This window comes from Colletes latitarsis, chromosome 3 (genome assembly GCF_051014445.1).
Source record: "Colletes latitarsis isolate SP2378_abdomen chromosome 3, iyColLati1, whole genome shotgun sequence".
Lineage (NCBI taxonomy): Eukaryota > Metazoa > Arthropoda > Insecta > Hymenoptera > Colletidae > Colletes > Colletes latitarsis.
Window position 1 is genome coordinate 21322730 of NC_135136.1, and position 23388 is coordinate 21346117.

A 23388-nucleotide genomic window follows, 5' to 3' on the forward strand; every position below is an offset into this window, starting at 1 on the left:
TGTTAGGTCTAGGTTAGGCCAGGGATTTGCCCTCATCAGGGTCATACTTTCGCAGTTTTAACATACATGTTGACCTGAGCGAGGTTTTTTTCTGCTTTGGATCACGTAGTAATGTGGTACCACACTGAAACAGTCAATTAAACCTGGTCTTGATAAATATTTTAGAGGATAACGCATGTTAGGTCTGGGTTAGGTCTACGATTTGCCCTCATCAGGCTCATACTTTCGCATATTTCTCATACTTGTTGGCTATATCCTGGGCTTTTTCTGGATTGGGACACGTAGTAATGTGGTACAACACTGAAACTGTCAATTAGACGTGGTTTCCGTCAATATTTTAGAGGATAATACATGTTAGGTCTAGGTTAGGTCTGGGATTTGCCCTCATCTGGGTCATACATTCGCAGTTTCAAAATACATGTTGACCTGATCGATGGTTTCTTCTGCTTTGGATCACGTTGTAAAGTGGTACCACACTGAAACAGTCAATTAAACCTGGTTTCGATCAATATTTTAGAGGATAGGACATGTTAGGTCTAGGTTAAAACTGGGATTTGCTCTCATCAGGCTCATACTTTCGTATATTTCTCATTCTTGTTGGCCAGATCCCAGGCTTCCACTGGTTTGCATCACGTAGTAATGTGGTACCACACTGAAACAGTCAATTAAACCTGGTCTTGATAAATATTTTAGAGGATAACGCACGTTAAGTCTAGGTTAGGCCTGGGATTTGCCCTCATCAGGGTCATATTTTCGCATTTTTTACATACTTGTTGAACAGATCCTGGGTTTTTTCTTGTTTCGATCACGTATTAATGTGGTACCACACTGAGACAGTCAATTAAACCTGGTTTCGATGAGTATTTTAGAGGATAACACATGTTAGGTCTAGGTTAGGTCTGGGATTTGCCTTCATCAGGGTCATACTTTCGCAGTTTTAAAATACATGTTGACCTGATCGATGGTTTTTTCTGCTTTGGATCACGTAGTAATATGGTACCACCCTGAAACAGTCAATCAAACCTGATTTCGATGAGTATTTTAGAGGATAACACATGTTAGGTCTAGGATAGGTCTGGGATTTGCCTTCATCAGGGTCATACTTTCGCAGTTTTAAAATACATGTTGACCTGCTCGATGGATTTTTCTGCTTTGGATCACGTACTAATGTGGTACCACTGTGAAACAGTCCATTCAACCTGGTTTCGATCAATATTTTAGAGGATAACGCATGTTAGGTCCAGGTTAGGCCCGGGATTTGCCCTCATCGGGGTCATACTTCTGCAGTCTTAACATACATGTTCAACGGATCCTGGGTTTTTTCTGGTTTGGTTCACGTAGTAATGTGGTACCACACTGAAACATTCAATTAAACCTGGTCTTGATAAATATTTTAGAGGACAACGCAAGTTAGGTACCACACCGAAACAGTCAATTAAACCTGGTTGCGATTAATATTTTAGAGGATAACGCCGGTTATGTCTCGGTTAGGTCTGGGATTTGCCCTCATCTGGCACGTACTTTCGCTTTTCTCGCATACTTGTTGGCCAGATCCTGGGCTTTTTCTGGTTTGGATCATGTAGTAATGTGGTAACACACTGAAACAGTCAATAAAAGCAGGTTCTGATTAGTATTTTAGAGGATAACGCTGGTTATGTCTGGTTTAGTTCTGGTATTTGCCCTCATCTGGCTCGTACTTTCGCGTTTTTCGCATACATCTTGGCAAGATCCTGGCCTTTTTCTGGTTTGGATCACGTAGTAATGGGGTACCACACCGAAACAGTCAATTAAACCTGGTTGTGATTAATATTTTAGAGGATAACGCCGGTTATGTCTCGGTTAGGTCTGGGATTTGACCTCATCTGGCTCATACTTTCGCATTTCTCGCATACTTGTTGGCCAGATCCAGGGCTTTTTCTGGTTTGGATTCGTAGTAATGTGGTACCACACTGAAACAGTCAATAAAAGCTGGTTCCGATTAGTATTTTAGAGGATAACGCTGGTTATGTCTGGATTAGTTCTGGTATTTGCAATCATCTGGCTCGTACCTTTTTTTTTTTTTTTTTTTTTTTTTTGTCGTGGGGAAAATCTTCGAAAGACTCCCTCCCACCTCCTTGGGGAGAGGTGGGAGGGGTGTGTGGGATTCCCCGCGCCCGTACAACGACAGGCGCGGGACCTACCCACTAAAAACCCCACGGTGACCCTTCGGCACGCTTTGGGAGGATACCGGGAATCGCTCGAAGCATTCTTCCGGTATCCTCCCCGTGCCCGCGCTTTCGCGCCCATCCCCCGGGGGGACAATCGGTCCACCCAGTAGACACACTGCCTCATAGCGGCGGGACGGGGCCACTCCATACCGCCGCTATCCGTCCCGGGGCCGCGTTTAGTGGCGGCTGCGAGCCCCAACTCGCAACCGCCCGCGACCCCGTTTCCACACCTCGGCGGCCGGGCGTTCATGGCCGCACCAGACCGCCGAGGGTGCCTCCCCTTGCGTCGGACCGGTGGGGGGAGGCACTCCTACCCCCAACCTGTCCGACCCGGCGCCGCCTGGCGGGAGGAGGGTCCCCTCAGGACCCCCCTCCCAGCCTAGGTCATCCGCCACGCCGAGGCGGCCGCCCGCGACGCCTCGCGACCGGGCGACGACCTCGGGCCACCGCACGAGCGCGAGCTTCAGCGCCGCTGAAGCTCGCGCTCCCTCCCCGCGGCCTCCTTCTGCAACATTACGTTCTCGCAGAAGGAGGCCACGGCCCTCCACTTCTCCTCGCTGCCGAGCATGGCGCGCACCACGCCCGGCAGCGAGACATCCCGCCCGACGACGCCGACCAGGACACGGCGCTCCCCCTCCCACGCGGGGCATACCTCCAGGGTATGATCCGCCGTGTCCTGCTCAGCGTCGCAGTGGCAGCAACGCGCCGTCGGCTCCTTCCCTATCCGGCACAGGTATCTTCCGAAGCTGCCATGCCCGGAAAATACCTGTGCCATCCGGTAGGTGAGGCTGCCATGGCCTCTGTCCAGCCACTCCTTCAGGAGTGGCCGAACCGCCCCGACAGTCCGGTGCCCCGCGGTTGGCAGAGCCAGCCGCTCCTGCCACGCGAGCAACACGGACTGCCGGGCCTGGCGCTTCAAATCGCCCCAAGCAGGTTCCTGCCCGCCCGGGACCGCCCCCACCCCCGCGCGACGGTCGACGCGGTGCCGGTACATCACCGCGTGCGACCGCGCGAGCAGGTCCATGGGCGGCATCCCCGCTAGAACCGTCGCCGCCTCATGTGACATGGTCCGATACCCGCGGACGACCCTGAGCGCCATGCGCCTCTGCACCCGACGCAGCATAGTCATGCTGCGCCGGGAGGCAGCCAAGTCGTCCGCCCAGACGGGGGCCCCGTATAGGGCCACCGACTGGACCATTGCCACATAGAGGCGACGAACTCGGCCCGCCGGGCCCCCCAAGTTGGGCAGGATCCGGCCCAGAGCCGCAACCATCCTTTCCAAGCGGGGGACCAGGCAGCGGAAATGCCCCTCGAAACGCCAGTGGCTATCGAGGATCAGCCCTAGATACCTGATCTGGGGCTTCACCTCGATGTCAGCCCCACCCACCCGGATCAGTGGGGGTGGCGGATCCTGCCGAGGTGAATGAAACGCAATCACCTCGGTCTTATGGACCGCCACCGTCATCCCCATCCCCCTGATCCGTTCGACGACGCGTTGCGACCCCTCCTCCGCGCGACGCATGGCCCTCCCCCAGTGCGCCCCGACGGCCAGCACCAGTGTGTCATCCGCATAACACACCGTGCTGACGCCGTCGGGGAGGCCGGCCCGCAACACCGAGTCGTACGCGATGTTCCACAGGAGTGGCCCGAGGACCGACCCCTGCGGAACACCGCAGTACACCTCCCTCCGCATATCACCATCCCGGCCCGGATACTCGATCCACCTGCCGCGGAGATAATCCCCGACGACCGCCCTGAGACAAGGGGGGACCCGATGATATTCGAGTCCCCTCCTTATCTCTTCCCAGGGGAGGGTGTTAAAGGCATTGGCAACATCCAAGGATATTGCCAATGCCACCCCTCCCCGGGAGACGGCCGCCCCCGAGAGGGCCCCCACACGACCTATCGCGTCGATAGTCGATCGGCCCCCCCGGAAACCGAACTGGCAGTCGGCCAGACCGGGATCACCCCGCGACAGGTGCTCGACGAGGCGGGCAGCAATCACCCGCTCGAAGAGCTTGCCCACCTCGTCGAGGAGACAAATGGGCCGGTATGCGGAGGGAGACTCCGCGGGCCGACCCTCCTTCCGGAGGAGGACCATCCTCGCCACCTTCCAACTGGGGGGGAATCGCCCGTCCCTCAGGCAGCGGTCGAACAACCGCCTGAGGTCGGCCCCAAGGAATCTGGCTCGTACCTTCGCATTTTCCGCCTACTTGTTGGCATGATCCTGGGCTTTTTCATGCTTGGACCACGTAGTAATGTGGTACCACACTGAAGCAGTCAAATAAACCTGGTTCCGATTAATATTTTACAGGACAACGCCGGCTATGTCTCGCTTAGGTCTGGGATTTTCCCTCATCTGGCTCGTACCTTCGCATTTTTCGCCTATTTGTTGGCAAGATCCTGGGCTTTTTCTGGTTTGGACCACGTAGTAATGTGGTGCCACACTGTATCAGTCAAATAAACCTGGTTCCGATCAATATTTTACAGGATAACGCCGGCTATGTCTGGTTCAGTTCTGGTATTTGCAATCATCTGGCTCGTACCTTCGCATTTTTCGCCTACCTGTGGCAAGATCCTGGGCTTTTTCTGGTTTGGATCAGGTAGTAATGCGGTACCACACCTTAACAGTCAATTAAACATGGTTCCGAATAGTATTTTAGGGGATAACGCCGGTTATGTCCCGTTTAGGTCTGGGATTTGCCCTCATCTGGCACGTACTTTCGCATTTCTCGCATACTTGTTGGCCAAATCCTGGGTTATTTTCTGGTTTGGATCACATAGTAATGTGGTACCACACTGAATCAGTCGATTAAACCAGGTTTCGATCAATATTTTTGAGGATAACGCATGTTAGGTCTAGGATAGGCCGGGGTTTTTCACTCATCAGACCCATACTTTCGCATTCTTCACATACTTGTTGAACGGATCCTGGGTTTTTACTGGTTTGGAACACGTAGTAATGTGGGACCACACTGAAACAATCAATTAAACCTGGTCTTGATAAATATTTTAGAGGATAACGCATATTAGGTCTGGGTTAGGTCTAGGATTTGCCATCGTCAGTCTCATACTTTCGCATATTTCTCATACTTGATGGCTAGATCCTGGGCTTTTTCTGGATTGCATCACGCAGTAATGAAGTACAACACTGAAACAGTCAATTAAACCTGGTTTCCATCAATATTTTAGAGGACAACGCATGTTAGGTCTAGGTTAGGCTTGGGATTTGCCCTCATCAGGGTCATACTTTCGCAGTTTTAACATACTTGTTGAACAGATCCTGGGTTTTTTCCGGTTTGGGTCACGTAGTAGTGTGGTACCACACTGAAACAGTCGATTAAACCTGGTCTTGATAAATATTTTAGAGGATAACGCATCTTAGGTTTAGGTTAGTTCTAGGATTTGCCCTCATCAGGCACATACTTTCGCATATTTCTCTTACTTCATGGCTAGATCCTCGGCTGTTTCTGGATTGTGTCACGTAGTAATGTGGTACCACGCTGAAACAGTCAATTAAACCTGGTTTCGTTCAATATTTTAGAGGATAACGCAAGTTAGGTCTGGGATAGGTCTGGGATTTGCCCTCATCAGGCTCATACTTTCGCGGTTTTCACATACTTGTTGAACAGATCCTGGGTTTTTTCCGGTTTGGGTCACGTAGTAGTGTGGTACCACACTGAAACAGTCGATTAAACCTGGTTTCGATCAATATTTTTGAGGATAACGCATGTTAGGTCTAGGTTAGGCCAAGGATTTTCACTCATCAAACTCATACTTTCGCATTCTTCAAATACTTGTTGAACGGATCCTGGGTTCTTTTCTGGTTTGGATCACGTAGTAATGTGGGGCCACACTGAAACAATCAATTAAACCTGGTCATGATAAATATTTTAGAGGATAACACATGTTAGGTCTGGGTTAGGACTGGGTTTTGCCCTCGTCAGGCTCATACTTTCGCATATTTCTCATACTTCATGGCTAGATCCTGGGCTGTTTCTGGATTGTATCACGTAGTAATGTGGTACCACGCTGGAACAGTCAATTAAACCTGGTTTCGATCAATATTTTAGAGGATAACGCAAGTTAGGTCTGGGATAGGTCTGGGATTCGCCCCCATCAGGCTCATACTTTCGCATTCTTCACATACTTGTTGAACGGATCCTGGGTTTTTTCTGGTTTGGATCACGTAGTAATGTGGGACCACACTGAAACAATCAATTAAACCTGGTCTTGATAAATATTTTAGAGGATAACGCATGTTAGGTCTGGGATAGGTCTGGGATTTGCCCTCATCAGACTCATACTTTCGCACACTTCACATACTCGTTGAACAGATCCTGGGTTATTTTCTGGTTTGGATCACATAGTAATGTGGTACCACACTGAAAAAGTCGATTAAACCAGGTTTTGATCAATATTTTTGAGGATGACGCACGTTAGGTCTAGGTTAGGCCTGGGATTTTCACTCATCAGACTCGTACTTTCGCATTCTTCACATACTTGTTGAACGGATCCTGGGTTTTTTCTGGTTTGGATCACGTAGTAATGTGGACCACACTGAAACAATCAATTAAACCTGGTTTCGAACAATATTTTAGAGAATAATTCATGTTAGGTCTAGGTTAGGTCTGGGATTTGCTTTCATCAGGCTCATTCTTTCGCATATTTCTCATACTTGATGGCTAGATCCTGGGCTTTTTCTGGATTGCATCACGCAGTAATGAAGTACAACACTGAAACAGTCAATTAAACCTGGTTTCCATCAATTTTTTAGAGGACAACGCATGTTAGGTCTAGGTTAGGCCTGGGATTTGCCCTCATCAGGGTCATACTTTCGCAGTTTTAATATACATGTTGACGTGATCGAGGGTTTTTTCTGCTTTGGATCACGTAGTAAAGTGGTACCACACTGAAACAGTCCATTAAACCTGGTTTGGATCAATATTTTAGAGGATAACGCAAGTTAGGTCTGGGATAGGTCTGGGATTTGCCCTCATCAGGCTCATACTTTCGCGTTTTTCACATACTTGTTGAACAGATCCTGGGTTTTTTCCGGTTTGGGCCACGTAGTAGTGTGGTACCACACAGAAACAGTCGATTAAACCTGGTTTCGATCAATATTTTTGAGGATAACGCATGTTAGGTCTAGGTTAGGCCGGGGATTTTCACTCATCAAACTCATACTTTCGCATTCTTCAAATACTTGTTGAACGGATCCTGGGTTTTTTTTATGGTTTGGATCACGTAATAATGTGGTACCACACTGAAACATTCAATTAAACCTGGTCTTGATAAATATTTTAGAGGATAACGCATGTTAGGTCTGGGTTAGGTCTAGGATTTGCCCTCATCAGGCTCATGCTTTCGCATATTTCTCATACTTCATGGCTGGATCCTGGGCAATTTCTGGATTGGATCACGTAGTAGTGTGGTACCACACTGAAACAGTCAATTAAACCTGGTTTTGATCAATATTTTAGAGAACAATTCATGCTAGGTCTAGGTTAGGTCTGGGATTTGCTCTCATCAGGCTCATTCATTCTCATATTTCTCATACTTGATGGCTAGATCCAGGGCTTTTTCTGGATTGCATCACGTAGTAATGAAGTACAACACTGAAACAGTCAACTAAACCTGGTTTCCATCAATATTTTAGAGGACAACGCATGTTAGGTCTAGGTTAGGCCTGGGATTTGCCCTCATCAGGGTCATACTTTCGCAGTTTTAACATACATGTTGACCTGATCGAAGGTTTTTTCTGCTTTGGATCACGTAGTAAAGTGGTACCACACTGAAACAGTCCATTAAACCTGGTTTGGATCAATATTTTAGAGAATAATTCATGTTAGGTCTGGGATAGGTCTGGGATTTGCCCTCATCAGACTCATACTTTCGCACACTTCACATACTCGTTGAACAGATCCTGGGTTATTTTCTGGTTTGGATCACATAGTAATGTGGTACCACACTGAATCAGTCGATTAAACCAGGTTTCGATCAATATTTTTGAGGATAACGCATGTTAGGTCTAGGATAGGTCGGGGTATTTCACTCATCAGACTCATACTTTCGCATTCTTCACATACTTGTTGAACGGAACCTGGGTTTTTACTGGTTTGGATCACGTAGTAATGTGGTACCACACCGAAACATTCAATAAAACCTGGTCTTGATAAATATTTTAGAGGATAACGCATGTTAGGTCTGGGTTAGGTCTAGGATTTGCCCTCATCAGGCTCATACTTTCGCATATTTCTCATACTTCATGGCTAGATCCTGGGCTGTTTCTGGATTGTATCACGCAGTAATGTGGTACCACGCTGAAACAGTCAATTAAACCTGGTTTCGTTCAATGTTTTAGAGGATAACGCAAGTTAGGTCTGGGATAGGTCTGGGATTTGCCCTCATCAGGCTCATACTTTCGCGTTTTTCACATACTTGTTGAACAGATCCTGGGTTTTTTCCGGTTTGGGTCACGTAGTAGTGTGGTACCACACTGAAACAGTCCATTAAACCTGGTTTGGATCAATATTTTAGAGGATAACGCATGTTAGGTCTAGGTTAGGTCTGGGATTTGCCCTCATCAGACTCATACTTTCGCACACTTCACATACTCGTTGAACGGATCCTGGGTTTTTTCTGGTTTGGATCACGTAGTAGTGTGGGACCACACTGAAGCAGTCAATTAAACCTGGTTTCGATCAATATTTTACAGAATAATTCATGTTAGGTCTAGGCTAGGTCTGGGATTTGCTCTCATCAGGCACATTCTTTCGCATATTTCTCATACTTGATGGCTAGATCCTGGGCTTTCTGGATTGTATCACGCAGTAATGAAGTACAACACTGAAACTGTCAATTAAACCTGGTTTCCATCAATATTTTAGAGGACAACGCATGTTAGGTCTAGGTTAGGCCTGGGATTTGCCCTCATCTGGGTCATACTTTCGCAGTTTTAATATATATGTTGACGTGATCGAGGGTTTTTTCTGCTTTGGATCACGTAGTAATGTGGTACCACACTGAAACAGTCCATAAACCTGGTTTGGATCAATATTTTAGAGGATAACGCTTGTTAGGTCTGGGATAGGTCTGGGATTTGCCCTCACCAGGCTCATACTTTCGCATTCTTCACATACTTGTTGAACGGATCCTGGGTTTTTTCTGGTTTGGATCACGTAGTAATGTGGGACCACACTGAAACAATCAATTAAACCGGGTCATGATAAATATTTTAGAGGATAACGCATGTTAGGTCTGGGTTAGGTATAGGATTTGCCCTCGTCAGGCTCATACTTTCGCATACTTCTCATACTTCATGGCTAGATCCTGGGCTGTTTCTGGATTGTATCACGTATTAATGTGGTACCACGCTGACACAGTGAATTAAACATGGTTCCGAATAGTATTTTAGGGGATAACGCAGGTTACGACTGGGTTAGTCCTGGTATTTGCAATCATCTGGCATATACTTTCGTGTTTTTCGCACACTTGTTGGGCAGATCCTGGCCTTTTTCTGGCTCGGACCAAGTAGTAATGTGGGACCACACTCAGACAGTCAATAAAACCTGGTTGCGATTAATATTTTAGAGGATAGCGCCGGTTATTTCTCGGTTAGGTCTGGGATTTGCCCTCATCTGTCTCGTACTTTCGCATTTTTCGCATACTTGTTGGCCAGATCCTGGCCTTTTTCTGGTCTCTATCACGTAGTAATGCGGTACCACGCCGAAACAGTCAATTAAACCTGGTTGCGATTAATATTTTAGAGGATAACGCCGGTTATGTCTCGTTTAGGTCTGGGATTTGCCCTCATCTGGCACGTACTTTCGCATTTCTCGCATACTTGTTGGCCAAATCCTGGGTTATTTTCTGGTTTGGATCACATAGTAATGTGGTACCACACTGAATCAGTCGATTAAACCAGGTTTCGATCAATATTTTTGAGGATAACGCATGTTAGGTCTAGGATAGGCTTGGGATTTGCCCTCATCAGGGTCATACTTTCGCAGTTTTAACATACATGTTGAACGGATCCTGGATTTTTACTGGTTTGGAACACGTAGTAATGTGGGACCACACTGAAACAATCAATTAAACCTGGTCTTGATAAATATTTTAGAGGATAACGCATATTAGGTCTGGGTTAGGTCTAGGATTTGCCATCGTCAGGCTCATACTTTCGCGTTTTTCACATACTTGTTGAACAGATCCTGGGTTTTTTCCGGTTTGGATCACATAGTAATGTGGTACCACACTGAATCAGTCGATTAAACCAGGTTTCGATCAATATTTTTGAGGATAACGCATGTTAGGTCTAGGATAGGCTTGGGATTTGCCCTCATCAGGGTCATACTTTCGCAGTTTTAACATACATGTTGACGTGATCGAGGGTTTTTTCTGCTTTGGATCACGTAGTAAAGTGGTACCACACTGAAACAGTCCATTAAACCTGGTTTGGATCAATATTTTAGAGGATAACGCATGTTAGGTCTAGGTTAGCCCTGGGATTTTCACTCATCAGGCTCATACTTTCGCATATTTCTCATACTTCATGGCTAGATTATCGGCTGTTTCTGGATTGTGTCACGTAGTAATGTGGTACCACGCTGAAACAGTCAATTAAACCTGGTTTCGTTCAATACCTTAGAGGATAACGCAAGTTAGGTCTGGGATAGGTCTGGGATTTGCCCTCATCAGGCTCATACTTTCGCGTTTTTCACATACTTGTTGAACAGATCCTGGGTTTTTTCCGGTTTGGGTCACGTAGTAGTGTGGTACCACACTGAAACAGTCGATTAAACCTGGTCTTGATAAATATTTTAGAGGATAACGCATGTTAGGTCTGGGTTAGGTCTAGGATTTGCCCTCATCAGGCTCATGCTTTCGCATATTTCTCATACTTCATGGCTGGATCCTGGGCAATTTCTGGATTGGATCACGTAGTAATGTGGTACCACACTGAAACAGTCAATTAAACCTGGTTTTGATCAATATTTTAGAGAACAATTCATGCTAGGTCTAGGTTAGGTCTGGGATTTGCTCTCATCAGGCTCATTCTTTCTCATATTTCTCATACTTGATGGCTAGATCCTGGGCTTTTTCTGGATTGCATCACGTAGTAATGAAGTACAACACTGAAACAGTCAACTAAACCTGGTTTCCATCAATATTTTAGAGGACAACGCATGTTAGGTCTAGGTTAGGCCTGGGATTTGCCCTCATCAGGGTCATGGTTTCGCAGTTTTAACATACATGTTGACCTGATCGAGGGTTTTTTCTGCTTTGGATCACGTAGTAAAGTGGTACCACACTGAAACAGTCCATTAAACCTGGTTTGGATCAATATTTTAGAGAATAATTCATGTTAGGTCTAGGCAAGGTCTGGGATTTTCACTCATCAGACTCATACTTTCGCATTCTTCACATACTTGTTGAACGGATCCTGGGTTATTTCTGGTTTGGATCACGTAGTAATGTGGGACCACACTGAAACAATCAATTAAACCTGGTCTTGATAAATATTTTAGAGGATAACACATGTTAGGTCTGGGATAGGTCTAGGATTTGCCCTCATCAGACTCATACTTTCGCACACTTCACATACTCGGTGAACACATCCTGGGTTATTTTCTGGTTTGGATCACATAGTAATGTGGTACCACACTGAAAAAGTCGATTAAACCAGGTTCTGATCAATATTTTTCAGGATAACGCATGTTAGGTCTAGGTTAGGCCTGGGATTTGCCCTCACCAGGCTCATACTTTCGCGTTTTTCACATACTTGTTGAACAGATCCTGGGTTTTTCCTGGATTGGTTCACGTAGTAATGTGGTACCACACTGGAACATTCAATTAACCCTGGTCTTGATAAATATTTTAGAGGATAACGCATGTTAGGTTTGGGTTAGGTCTAGGATTTGCCCTCACCAGGCTCATACTTTCGCATATTTCTCATACTTCATGGCTAGATCCTGTGCTGTTTCTGGATTGTATCACGTAGTAATATGGTACCACGCTGAAACAGTCAATTAAACCTGGTTTCGTTCAATATTTTAGAGGATAACGCATGTTAGGTCTGGGATAGGTCTGGGATTTGCCCTCATCAGGCTCATACTTTCGCATTTTTCACATACGTGTTGAACAGATCCTGAGTTTTTTCCGGTGTGGGTCACGCAGTAGTGTGGTACCACACTGGAACATTCAATTAAACCTGGTCTTGATAAACATTTTAGAGGATATCGCATGTTAGGTTTGGGTTAGGTCTAGGATTTGCCCTCACCAGGCTCATACTTTCGCATTCTTCACATACTTGTTGAACGGATCCTGGGTTTTTTCTGGTTTGGATCACGTAGTAATGTGGGACCACACTGAAACAATCAATTAAACCTGGTCATGATAAATATTTTAGAGGATAACGCATGTTAGGTCTGGGTTAGGTCTAGGATTTGCCCTCGTCAGGCTCATACTTTCGCATATTTCTCATACTTCATGGCTAGATCCTGGGCTGTTTCTGGATTGTATCACGTATTAATGTGGTACCACGCTGAAACAGTCAATTAAACCTGGTTTCGATCAATATTTTGGAGGACAACGCATGTTAGGTCTAGGTTAGGCCTGGGATTTGCCCTCATCTGGGTCATACTTTCGCAGTTTTAATATATATGTTGACGTGATCGAGGGTTCTTTCTGCTTTGGATCACGTAGTAAAGCGGTACCACACTGAAACAGTCCATTAAACCTGGTCTTGATAAATATTTTAGAGGATAACGCATGTTAGGTTTGGATTAGGTCTAGGATTTGCCCTCACCAGGCTCATACTTTCGCATTCTTCACATACTTGTTGAACGGATCCTGGGTTTTTTCTGGTTTGGGTCACGTAGTAATGTGGGACCACACTGAAACAATCAATTAAACCTGGTCATGATAAATATTTTAGAGGATAACGCATGTTAGGTCTGGGTTAGGTCTAGGATTTGCTCTCGTCAGGCTCATACTTTCGCATATTTCTCATACTTCATGGCTAGATCCTGGGCTGTTACTGGATTGTATCACGTATTAATGTGGTACCACGCTGAAACAGTCAATTAAACCTGGTTTCGATCAATATTTTGGAGGATAACGCATGTTAGGTCTGGGATAGGTCTGGGATTCGCCCTCAGCAGGCTCATACTTTCGCTTTTCACACACTTGTTGAACAGATCCTAGGTTTTTTCTGGTTTGGATCACGTAGTAGAGTGGTACCACACTGAAACAGTCCATTAAACCTGGTTTGGATCAATATTTTAGAGGATAACGCATGTTAGGTCTAGGTCAGGTCTGGGATTTTCACTCATCAGACACATACTTTCGCATTCTTCACATACTTGCTGAACGGATCCTGGGTTTTTTCTGGTTTGGACCACGTAGTAATGTGGGACCACACTGAAACAATCAATTAAACCTGGTCTTGATAAATATTTCAGAGGATAACGCATGTTAGGTCTGGGATAGGTCTGGGATTTGCCCTCATCAGACTCATACTTTCGTACACTTCTCATACTCGTTGAACAGATCCTGCGTTATTTTCTGGTTTGGAACACATATTAATGCGGTACCACACTGAATCAGTCGATTAAACCAGGTTTCGATCAATATTTTTGAGGATAACGCATGTTAGGTCTAGGATAGGCCTGGGATTTTCACTCATCAGACTCATACTTTCGCATTCTTCACATACTTGTTGAACGGATCCTGGGTTTTTTCTGGTTTGGATCACGTAGTAATGTGGGACCACACTGAAACAGTCAATTAAACCTGGTTTCGATCAATATTTTAGAGAATAATTCATGTTAGGTCTAGGTTAGGTCTGCGATTTGCTCTCATCAGGCTCATTCTTTCGCACACTTCACATACTCGTTGAACGGATCCTGTGTTTTCTCTGGTTTGGAACACATATTAATGCGGTACCACACTGAATCAGTCGATTAAACCAGGTTTCGATCAATATTTTTGAGGGTAACGCATGTTAGGTCTAGGATAGGCTTGGGATTTTCACTCATCAGACTCATACTTTCGCATTCTTCACATACTTGTTGAACGAATCCTGGGTTTTCTCTGGTTTGGATCACGTAGTAATATGGTACCACACTGAAACAGTCGATTAAACCTGGTTTCGATTAATATTTTTGAGGATATCGCATGTTAGGTCTGGGACAGGTCTGGGATTTGCCCTCATCAGGCTCATATTTTCGCATTCTTCACATACTTGTTGAACGGATCCTGGGTTTTTTCTGGTTTGGATCACGTAGTAATGTGGTACCACACTGAAACAGTCAATTAAACCTGGTTTCGATCAATATTTTAGAGAATAACGCATGCTAAGTCTAGGTTAGGTCTGGTATTTGCCCTCATCAGGCTCATACTTTCGCGTTTTTCACATACTTGTGGAACAGATCCTGGGTTTTTACTGGTTTGGATCACGTAGTAATGTGGTACCACACTGAAACATTCAATTAAACCTGGTCTTGATAAATATTTTAGAGGATAACGCATGTTAGGTCTGGGTTAGGTCTAGGATTTGCCCCCATCAGGCTCACACTTTCGCATATTTCTCATACTTCATGGCTGGATCCTGGCCTATTTCTGGATTGGATCAGGTAGTAATGTGGTACCACACCGAAACAGTCCATTAAACCTGGTTTGTATCAATATTTTACAGGATAACGCATGTTAGGTCTGGGATAGGGCTGGGATTTGCCCCCATCAGACTCATACTTTCGCGTTTTTCACATACTTGTTGAACAGATCGTGGGTTTTTTCTGGTTTGGATCACGTAGTAGTGTGGTACCACACTGGAACAGTCCACTAAACCGGGTTTGGATCAATATTTTAAAGGATAACGCATGTTAGGTCTAGGTCAGGTCTGGGATTTTCACTCATCAGACACATACTTTCGCATTCTTCACATACTTGCTGAACGGATCCTGGGTTTTTTCTGGTTTGGATCACGTAGTAATGTGGGACCACACTGAAACAATCAATTAAACCTGGTCTTGATAAATATTTCAGAGGATAACGCATGTTAGGTCTGGGATAGGTCTGGGATTTGCCCTCATCAGACTCATACTTTCGCACACTTCACATACTCGTTGAACAGATCCTGGGTTATTTTCTGGTTTGGATCACATAGTAATGTGGTACCACACTGAATCAGTCGATTAAACCAGGTTTCGATCAATATTTTTGAGGATAACGCATGTTAGGTCTAGGATAGACCTGGGATTTTCACTCATCAGACTCATACTTTCGCATTCTTCACATACTTGTTGAACGGATCCTGGGTTTTTTCTGGTTTGGATCACGTAGTAATGTGGGACCACACTGAAACTGTCAATTAAACCTGGTTTCGATCAATATTTTAGAGAATAATTCATGTTAGGTCTAGGTTAGGTCTGCGATTTGCTCTCATCAGGCTCATTCTTTCGCACACTTCACATACTCGTTGAACGGATCCTGTGTTTCCTCTGGTTTGGAACACATATTAATGCGGTACCACACTGAATCAGTCGATTAAACCAGGTTTCGATCAATATTTTTGAGGATAACGCATGTTAGGTCTAGGATAGGCCTGGGATTTTCACTCGTCAGACTCATACTTTCGCATTCTTCACATACTTGTTGCACGAATCCTGGGTTTTTTCTGGTTTGGATCACGTAGTAATATGGTACCACACTGAAACAGTCGATTAAACCTGGTTTCGATTAATATTTTTGAGGATATCGCATGTTAGGTCTGGGACAGGTCTGGGATTTGCCCTCATCAGGCTCATACTTTCGCAGTTTTAACATGCATGTTGACCTGATCGAGGGTTTTTTCTGGTTTGGGTCACGTAGTAATGTGCTACCACACTGAAACAGTGGATTAAACCAGGTTTCGATCAATATTTTGGAGGATAACGCATGTTAGGTCTAGGTTAGGCCTGGGATTTTCACTCATCAGACTCATATTTTCGCGTTTTTCACATACTTGTGGAACAGATCCTGGGTTTTTACTGGTTTGGATCACGTAGTAATGTGGTACCACACTGAAACATTCAATTAAACCTGGTCTTGATAAATATTTTAGAGGATAACGCATGTTAGGTCTGGGTTAGGTCTAGGATTTGCCCTTGTCAGGCTCATACTTTCGCATATTTCTCATACTTCATGGCTAGATCCTGGGCTATTTCTGGATTGGATCACGTAGTAATGTGGTACCACACTGAAACATTCAATTAAACCTGGTCTTGATAAATATTTTAGAGGATAACGCATGTTAGGTCTGGGTTAGGTCTAGGATTTACCCCCATCAGGCTCACACTTTCGCATATTTCTCATACTTCATGGCTGGATCCTGGGCTATTTCTGGATTGGATCACGTAGTAATGTGGTACCACACTGAAACAGTCCATTCAACCTGGTTTGTATCAATATTTTACAGGATAACGCATGTTAGGTCTGGGATAGGGCTGGGATTTGCCCTCATCAGACTCATACTTTCGCGTTTTTCACATACTTGTTGAACAGATCCTGGGTTTTTTCTGGTTTGGATCACGTAGTAGTGTGGTACCACACTGAAACCGTCGATTAAACCAGGTTTCGATCAATATTTTTGAGGATAACGCATGTTAGGTCTAGGTTAGGCCTGGGATTTTCACTCATCAGACTCATACTTTCGCATTCTTCACATACTTGTTGAACGGATCCTGGGTTTTTTCTGGTTTGGATCACGTAGTAATGTGGGACCACACTGAAACAGTCAATTAAACCTGGTTTCTATCAATATTTTAAAGAATAATTCATGTTAGGTCTCGGTTAGGTGTGGGATTTGCTCTCATCAGGCTCATTCTTTCGCATATTTCTCATACTTGATGGCTAGATCCTGGGCTTTTTCTGGATTGTATCACGTAGTAATGTGGTACCACGCTGAAACAGTCAATTAAACCTGGTCTTGATAAATATTTTAGAGGATAACGCATGTTAGGTCTGGGCTAGGTCTAGGATTTGCCCCCATCATGCTCACACTTTCGCATATTTCTCATACTGCATGGCTGGATCCTGGGCTATTTCTGGATTGGATCGCGTAGTAATGTGGTACCACACTGAAACAGTCAATTAAACCTGGTCTTGATAAATATTTTAAAGGATAACGCATGTTAGGTTTGGATTAGGTCTAGGATTTGCCCTCACAAGGCTCATACTTTCGCATTCTTCACATACTTCATGGCTGGATCCTGGCCTATTTCTGGATTGGATCAGGTAGTAATGTGGTACCACACTGAAACAGTCCATTAAACCTGGTTTGTATCAATATTTTACAGGATAACGCATGTTAGGTCTGGGATAGGGCTGGGATTTGCCCTCATCAGACTCATACTTTCGCGTTTTTCACATACTTGTTGAACAGATCCTGGGTTTTTTCTGGTTTGGATCACGTAGTAATGTGGGACCACACTGAAACAATCAATTAAACCTGGTCTTGATAAATATTTCAGAGGATAACGCATGTTAGGTCTGGGATAGGTCTGGGATTTGCCCTCATCAGACTCATACTTTCGCACACTTCACATACTCGTTGAACAGATCCTGGGTTATTTTCTGGTTTGGATCACATAGTAATGTGGTACCACACTGAATCAGTCGATTAAACCAGGTTTCGATCAATATTTTTGAGGATAACGCATGTTAGGTCTAGGATAGACCTGGGATTTTCACTCATCAGACTCATACTTTCGCATTCTTCACATACTTGTTGAACGGATCCTGGGTTTTTTCTGGTTTGGATCACGTAGTAATGTGGGACCACACTGAAACTGTCAATTAAACCTGGTTTCGATCAATATTTTAGAGAATAATTCATGTTAGGTCTAGGTTAGGTCTGCGATTTGCTCTCATCAGGCTCATTCTTTCGCACACTTCACATACTCGTTGAACGGATCCTGTGTTTCCTCTGGTTTGGAACACATATTAATGCGGTACCACACTGAATCAGTCGATTAAACCAGGTTTCGATCAATATTTTTGAGGATAACGCATGTTAGGTCTAGGATAGGCCTGGGATTTTCACTCGTCAGACTCATACTTTCGCATTCTTCACATACTTGTTGCACGAATCCTGGGTTTTTTCTGGTTTGGATCACGTAGTAATATGGTACCACACTGAAACAGTCGATTAAACCTGGTTTCGATTAATATTTTTGAGGATATCGCATGTTAGGTCTGGGACAGGTCTGGGATTTGCCCTCATCAGGCTCATACTTTCGCAGTTTTAACATGCATGTTGACCTGATCGAGGGTTTTTTCTGGTTTGGGTCACGTAGTAATGTGTTGCCACACTGAAACAGTGGATTAAACCAGGTTTCGATCAATATTTTGGAGGATAACGCATGTTAGGTCTAGGTTAGGCCTGGGATTTTCACTCATCAGACTCATATTTTCGCGTTTTTCACATACTTGTTGCACGAATCCTGGGTTTTTACTGGTTTGGATCACGTAGTAATGTGGTACCACACTGAAACATTCAATTAAACCTGGTCTTGATAAATATTTTAGAGGATAACGCATGTTAGGTCTGGGTTAGGTCTAGGATTTGCCCTTGTCAGGCTCATACTTTCGCATATTTCTCATACTTCATGGCTAGATCCTGGGCTATTTCTGGATTGGATCACGTAGTAATGTGGTACCACACTGAAACATTCAATTAAACCTGGTCTTGATAAATATTTTAGAGGATAACGCATGTTAGGTCTGGGTTAGGTCTAGGATTTACCCCCATCAGGCTCACACTTTCGCATATTTCTCATACTTCATGGCTGGATCCTGGGCTATTTCTGGATTGGATCACGTAGTAATGTGGTACCACACTGAAACAGTCCATTCAACCTGGTTTGTATCAATATTTTACAGGATAACGCATGTTAGGTCTGGGATAGGGCTGGGATTTGCCCTCATCAGACTCATACTTTCGCGTTTTTCACATAGTTGTTGAACAGATCCTGGGTTTTTTCTGGTTTGGATCACGTAGTAGTGTGGTACCACACTGAAACAGTCCATTAAACCTGGTTTGTATCAATATTTTACAGGATAACGCATGTTAGGTCTGGGATAGGTCTGGGATTTGCCCTCATCGGACTCATACTTTCGCGTTTTTCACATACTTGTTGAACAGATCCTGGGCTATTTCTGGATTGGATCACGTAGTAATGTGGTACCACACTGAAACAGTCCATTCAGCCTGGTTTGTATCAATATTTTAGAGAATAACGCATGTTAGGTCTAGGTTAGGTCTGGGATTTGCCCTCATCAGGCTCATACTTTCGCGTTTTTCACATACTTGTGGAACAGATCCTGGGTTTTTACTGGTTTGGATCACGTAGTAATGTGGTACCACACTGAAACATTCAATTAAACCTGGTCTTGATAAATATTTTAGAGGATAACGCATGTTAGGTCTGGGTTAGGTCTAGGATTTGCCCTTGTCAGGCTCATACTTTCGCATATTTCTCATACTTCATGGCTACATCCTGGGCTATTTCTGGATTGGATCACGTAGTAATGTGGTACCACACTGAAACATTCAATTAAACCTGGTCTTGATAAATATTTTATGGGATAACGCATGTTAGGTCTGGGTTAGGTCTAGGATTTGCCCCCATCAGGCACACACTTTCGCATATTTCTCATACTTCATGGCTGGATCCTGGGCTATTTCTGGATTGGATCGCGTAGTAATGTGGTACCACACTGAAACAGTCAATTAAACCTGGTCTTGATAAATATTTTAGAGGATAACGCAAGTTAGGTCTGGGATAGGTCTGGGATTTGCCCTCATCAGGCTCATACTTTCGCAGTTTTAACATGCATGTTGACCTGATCGAGGGTTTTTTCTGGTTTGGGTCACGTAGTAATGTGGTACCACACTGAAACAGAGGATTAAACCAGGTTTCGATCAATATTTTGGAGGATAACGCATGTTAGGTCTAGGTTAGGTCTGGGATTTTCACTCATCAGACTCATACTTTCGCATTCTTCACATACTTGTTGAACGGATCCTGGGTTTTTTCTGGTTTGGATCACGTAGTAATGTTGGACCACACTGAAACAATCAATTAAACCTGGTCTTGATGAATATTTTAGAGGATGACGCATGTTAGGTCTGGGATAGGTCTGGGATTTGCCCTCATCAGACTCATACTTTCGCACACTTCACATACTCGTTGAACAGATCCTGGGTTATTTTCTGGTTTGGGTCACGTAGTAATGTGTTGCCACACTGAAACAGTGGATTAAACCAGGTTTCGATCAATATTTTGGAGGATAACGCATGTTAGGTCTAGGTTAGGCCTGGGATTTTCACTCATCAGACTCATATTTTCGCGTTTTTCACATACTTGTTGCACGAATCCTGGGTTTTTACTGGTTTGGATCACGTAGTAATGTGGTACCACACTGAAACATTCAATTAAACCTGGTCTTGATAAATATTTTAGAGGATAACGCATGTTAGGTCTGGGTTAGGTCTAGGATTTGCCCTTGTCAGGCTCATACTTTCGCATATTTCTCATACTTCATGGCTAGATCCTGGGCTATTTCTGGATTGGATCACGTAGTAATGTGGTACCACACTGAAACATTCAATTAAACCTGGTCTTGATAAATATTTTAGAGGATAACGCATGTTAGGTCTGGGTTAGGTCTAGGATTTACCCCCATCAGGCTCACACTTTCGCATATTTCTCATACTTCATGGCTGGATCCTGGGCTATTTCTGGATTGGATCACGTAGTAATGTGGTACCACACTGAAACAGTCCATTCAACCTGGTTTGTATCAATATTTTACAGGATAACGCATGTTAGGTCTGGGATAGGGCTGGGATTTGCCCTCATCAGACTCATACTTTCGCGTTTTTCACATAGTTGTTGAACAGATCCTGGGTTTTTTCTGGTTTGGATCACGTAGTAGTGTGGTACCACACTGAAACAGTCCATTAAACCTGGTTTGTATCAATATTTTACAGGATAACGCATGTTAGGTCTGGGATAGGTCTGGGATTTGCCCTCATCGGACTCATACTTTCGCGTTTTTCACATACTTGTTGAACAGATCCTGGGCTATTTCTGGATTGGATCACGTAGTAATGTGGTACCACACTGAAACAGTCCATTCAGCCTGGTTTGTATCAATATTTTAGAGAATAACGCATGTTAGGTCTAGGTTAGGTCTGGGATTTGCCCTCATCAGGCTCATACTTTCGCGTTTTTCACATACTTGTGGAACAGATCCTGGGTTTTTACTGGTTTGGATCACGTAGTAATGTGGTACCACACTGAAACATTCAATTAAACCTGGTCTTGATAAATATTTTAGAGGATAACGCATGTTAGGTCTGGGTTAGGTCTAGGATTTGCCCTTGTCAGGCTCATACTTTCGCATATTTCTCATACTTCATGGCTACATCCTGGGCTATTTCTGGATTGGATCACGTAGTAATGTGGTACCACACTGAAACATTCAATTAAACCTGGTCTTGATAAATATTTTATGGGATAACGCATGTTAGGTCTGGGTTAGGTCTAGGATTTGCCCCCATCAGGCACACACTTTCGCATATTTCTCATACTTCATGGCTGGATCCTGGGCTATTTCTGGATTGGATCGCGTAGTAATGTGGTACCACACTGAAACAGTCAATTAAACCTGGTCTTGATAAATATTTTAGAGGATAACGCAAGTTAGGTCTGGGATAGGTCTGGGATTTGCCCTCATCAGGCTCATACTTTCGCAGTTTTAACATGCATGTTGACCTGATCGAGGGTTTTTTCTGGTTTGGGTCACGTAGTAATGTGGTACCACACTGAAACAGAGGATTAAACCAGGTTTCGATCAATATTTTGGAGGATAACGCATGTTAGGTCTAGGTTAGGTCTGGGATTTTCACTCATCAGACTCATACTTTCGCATTCTTCACATACTTGTTGAACGGATCCTGGGTTTTTTCTGGTTTGGATCACGTAGTAATGTTGGACCACACTGAAACAATCAATTAAACCTGGTCTTGATGAATATTTTAGAGGATGACGCATGTTAGGTCTGGGATAGGTCTGGGATTTGCCCTCATCAGACTCATACTTTCGCACACTTCACATACTCGTTGAACAGATCCTGGGTTATTTTCTGGTTTGGATCAGGTAGTAATGTGGGACCACACTGAAACAGTCAATTAAACCTGGTTTCCATCAATATCTTAGAGGACAACGCAAGTTAGGTCTGGGATAGGTCTGGGATTTGCCCTCATCAGGCTCATACTTTCGCGTTTTTCACATACTTGTTGAACAGATCCTGGGTTTTTTCTGGTTTGGATCACGTAGTAGTGTGGTACCACACTGAAACCGTCGATTAAACCAGGTTTCGATCAATATTTTTGAGGATAACGCATGTTAGGTCTAGGTTAGGCCTGGGATTTTCACTCATCAGACTCATACTTTCGCATTCTTCACATACTTGTTGAACGGATCCTGGGTTTTTTCTGGTTTGGATCACGTAGTAATGTGGGACCACACTGAAACAGTCAATTAAACCTGGTTTCTATCAATATTTTAAAGAATAATTCATGTTAGGTCTCGGTTAGGTGTGGGATTTGCTCTCATCAGGCTCATTCTTTCGCATATTTCTCATACTTGATGGCTAGATCCTGGGCTTTTTCTGGATTGTATCACGTAGTAATGTGGTACCACGCTGAAACAGTCAATTAAACCTGGTCTTGATAAATACTTTAGAGGATAACGCATGTTAGGTCTGGGTTAGGTCTAGGATTTGCCCCCATCATGCTCACACTTTCGCATATTTCTCATACTGCATGGCTGGATCCTGGGCTATTTCTGGATTGGATCGCGTAGTAATGTGGTACCACACTGAAACAGTCAATTAAACCTGGTCTTGATAAATATTTTAAAGGATAACGCAAGTTAGGTCTGGGATAGGTCTGGGATTTGCCTTCATCAGGCTCATACTTTCGCGTTTTTCACATACTTGTTGAACAGATGCTGGGTTTTTTCCGGTTTGGATCACGTAGTAATGTAGTACCACACTGAAACAGTCCATTAAACATGGTTTGGATCAATATTTTAGAGGATAACGCATGTTAGGTCTGGGATAGGTC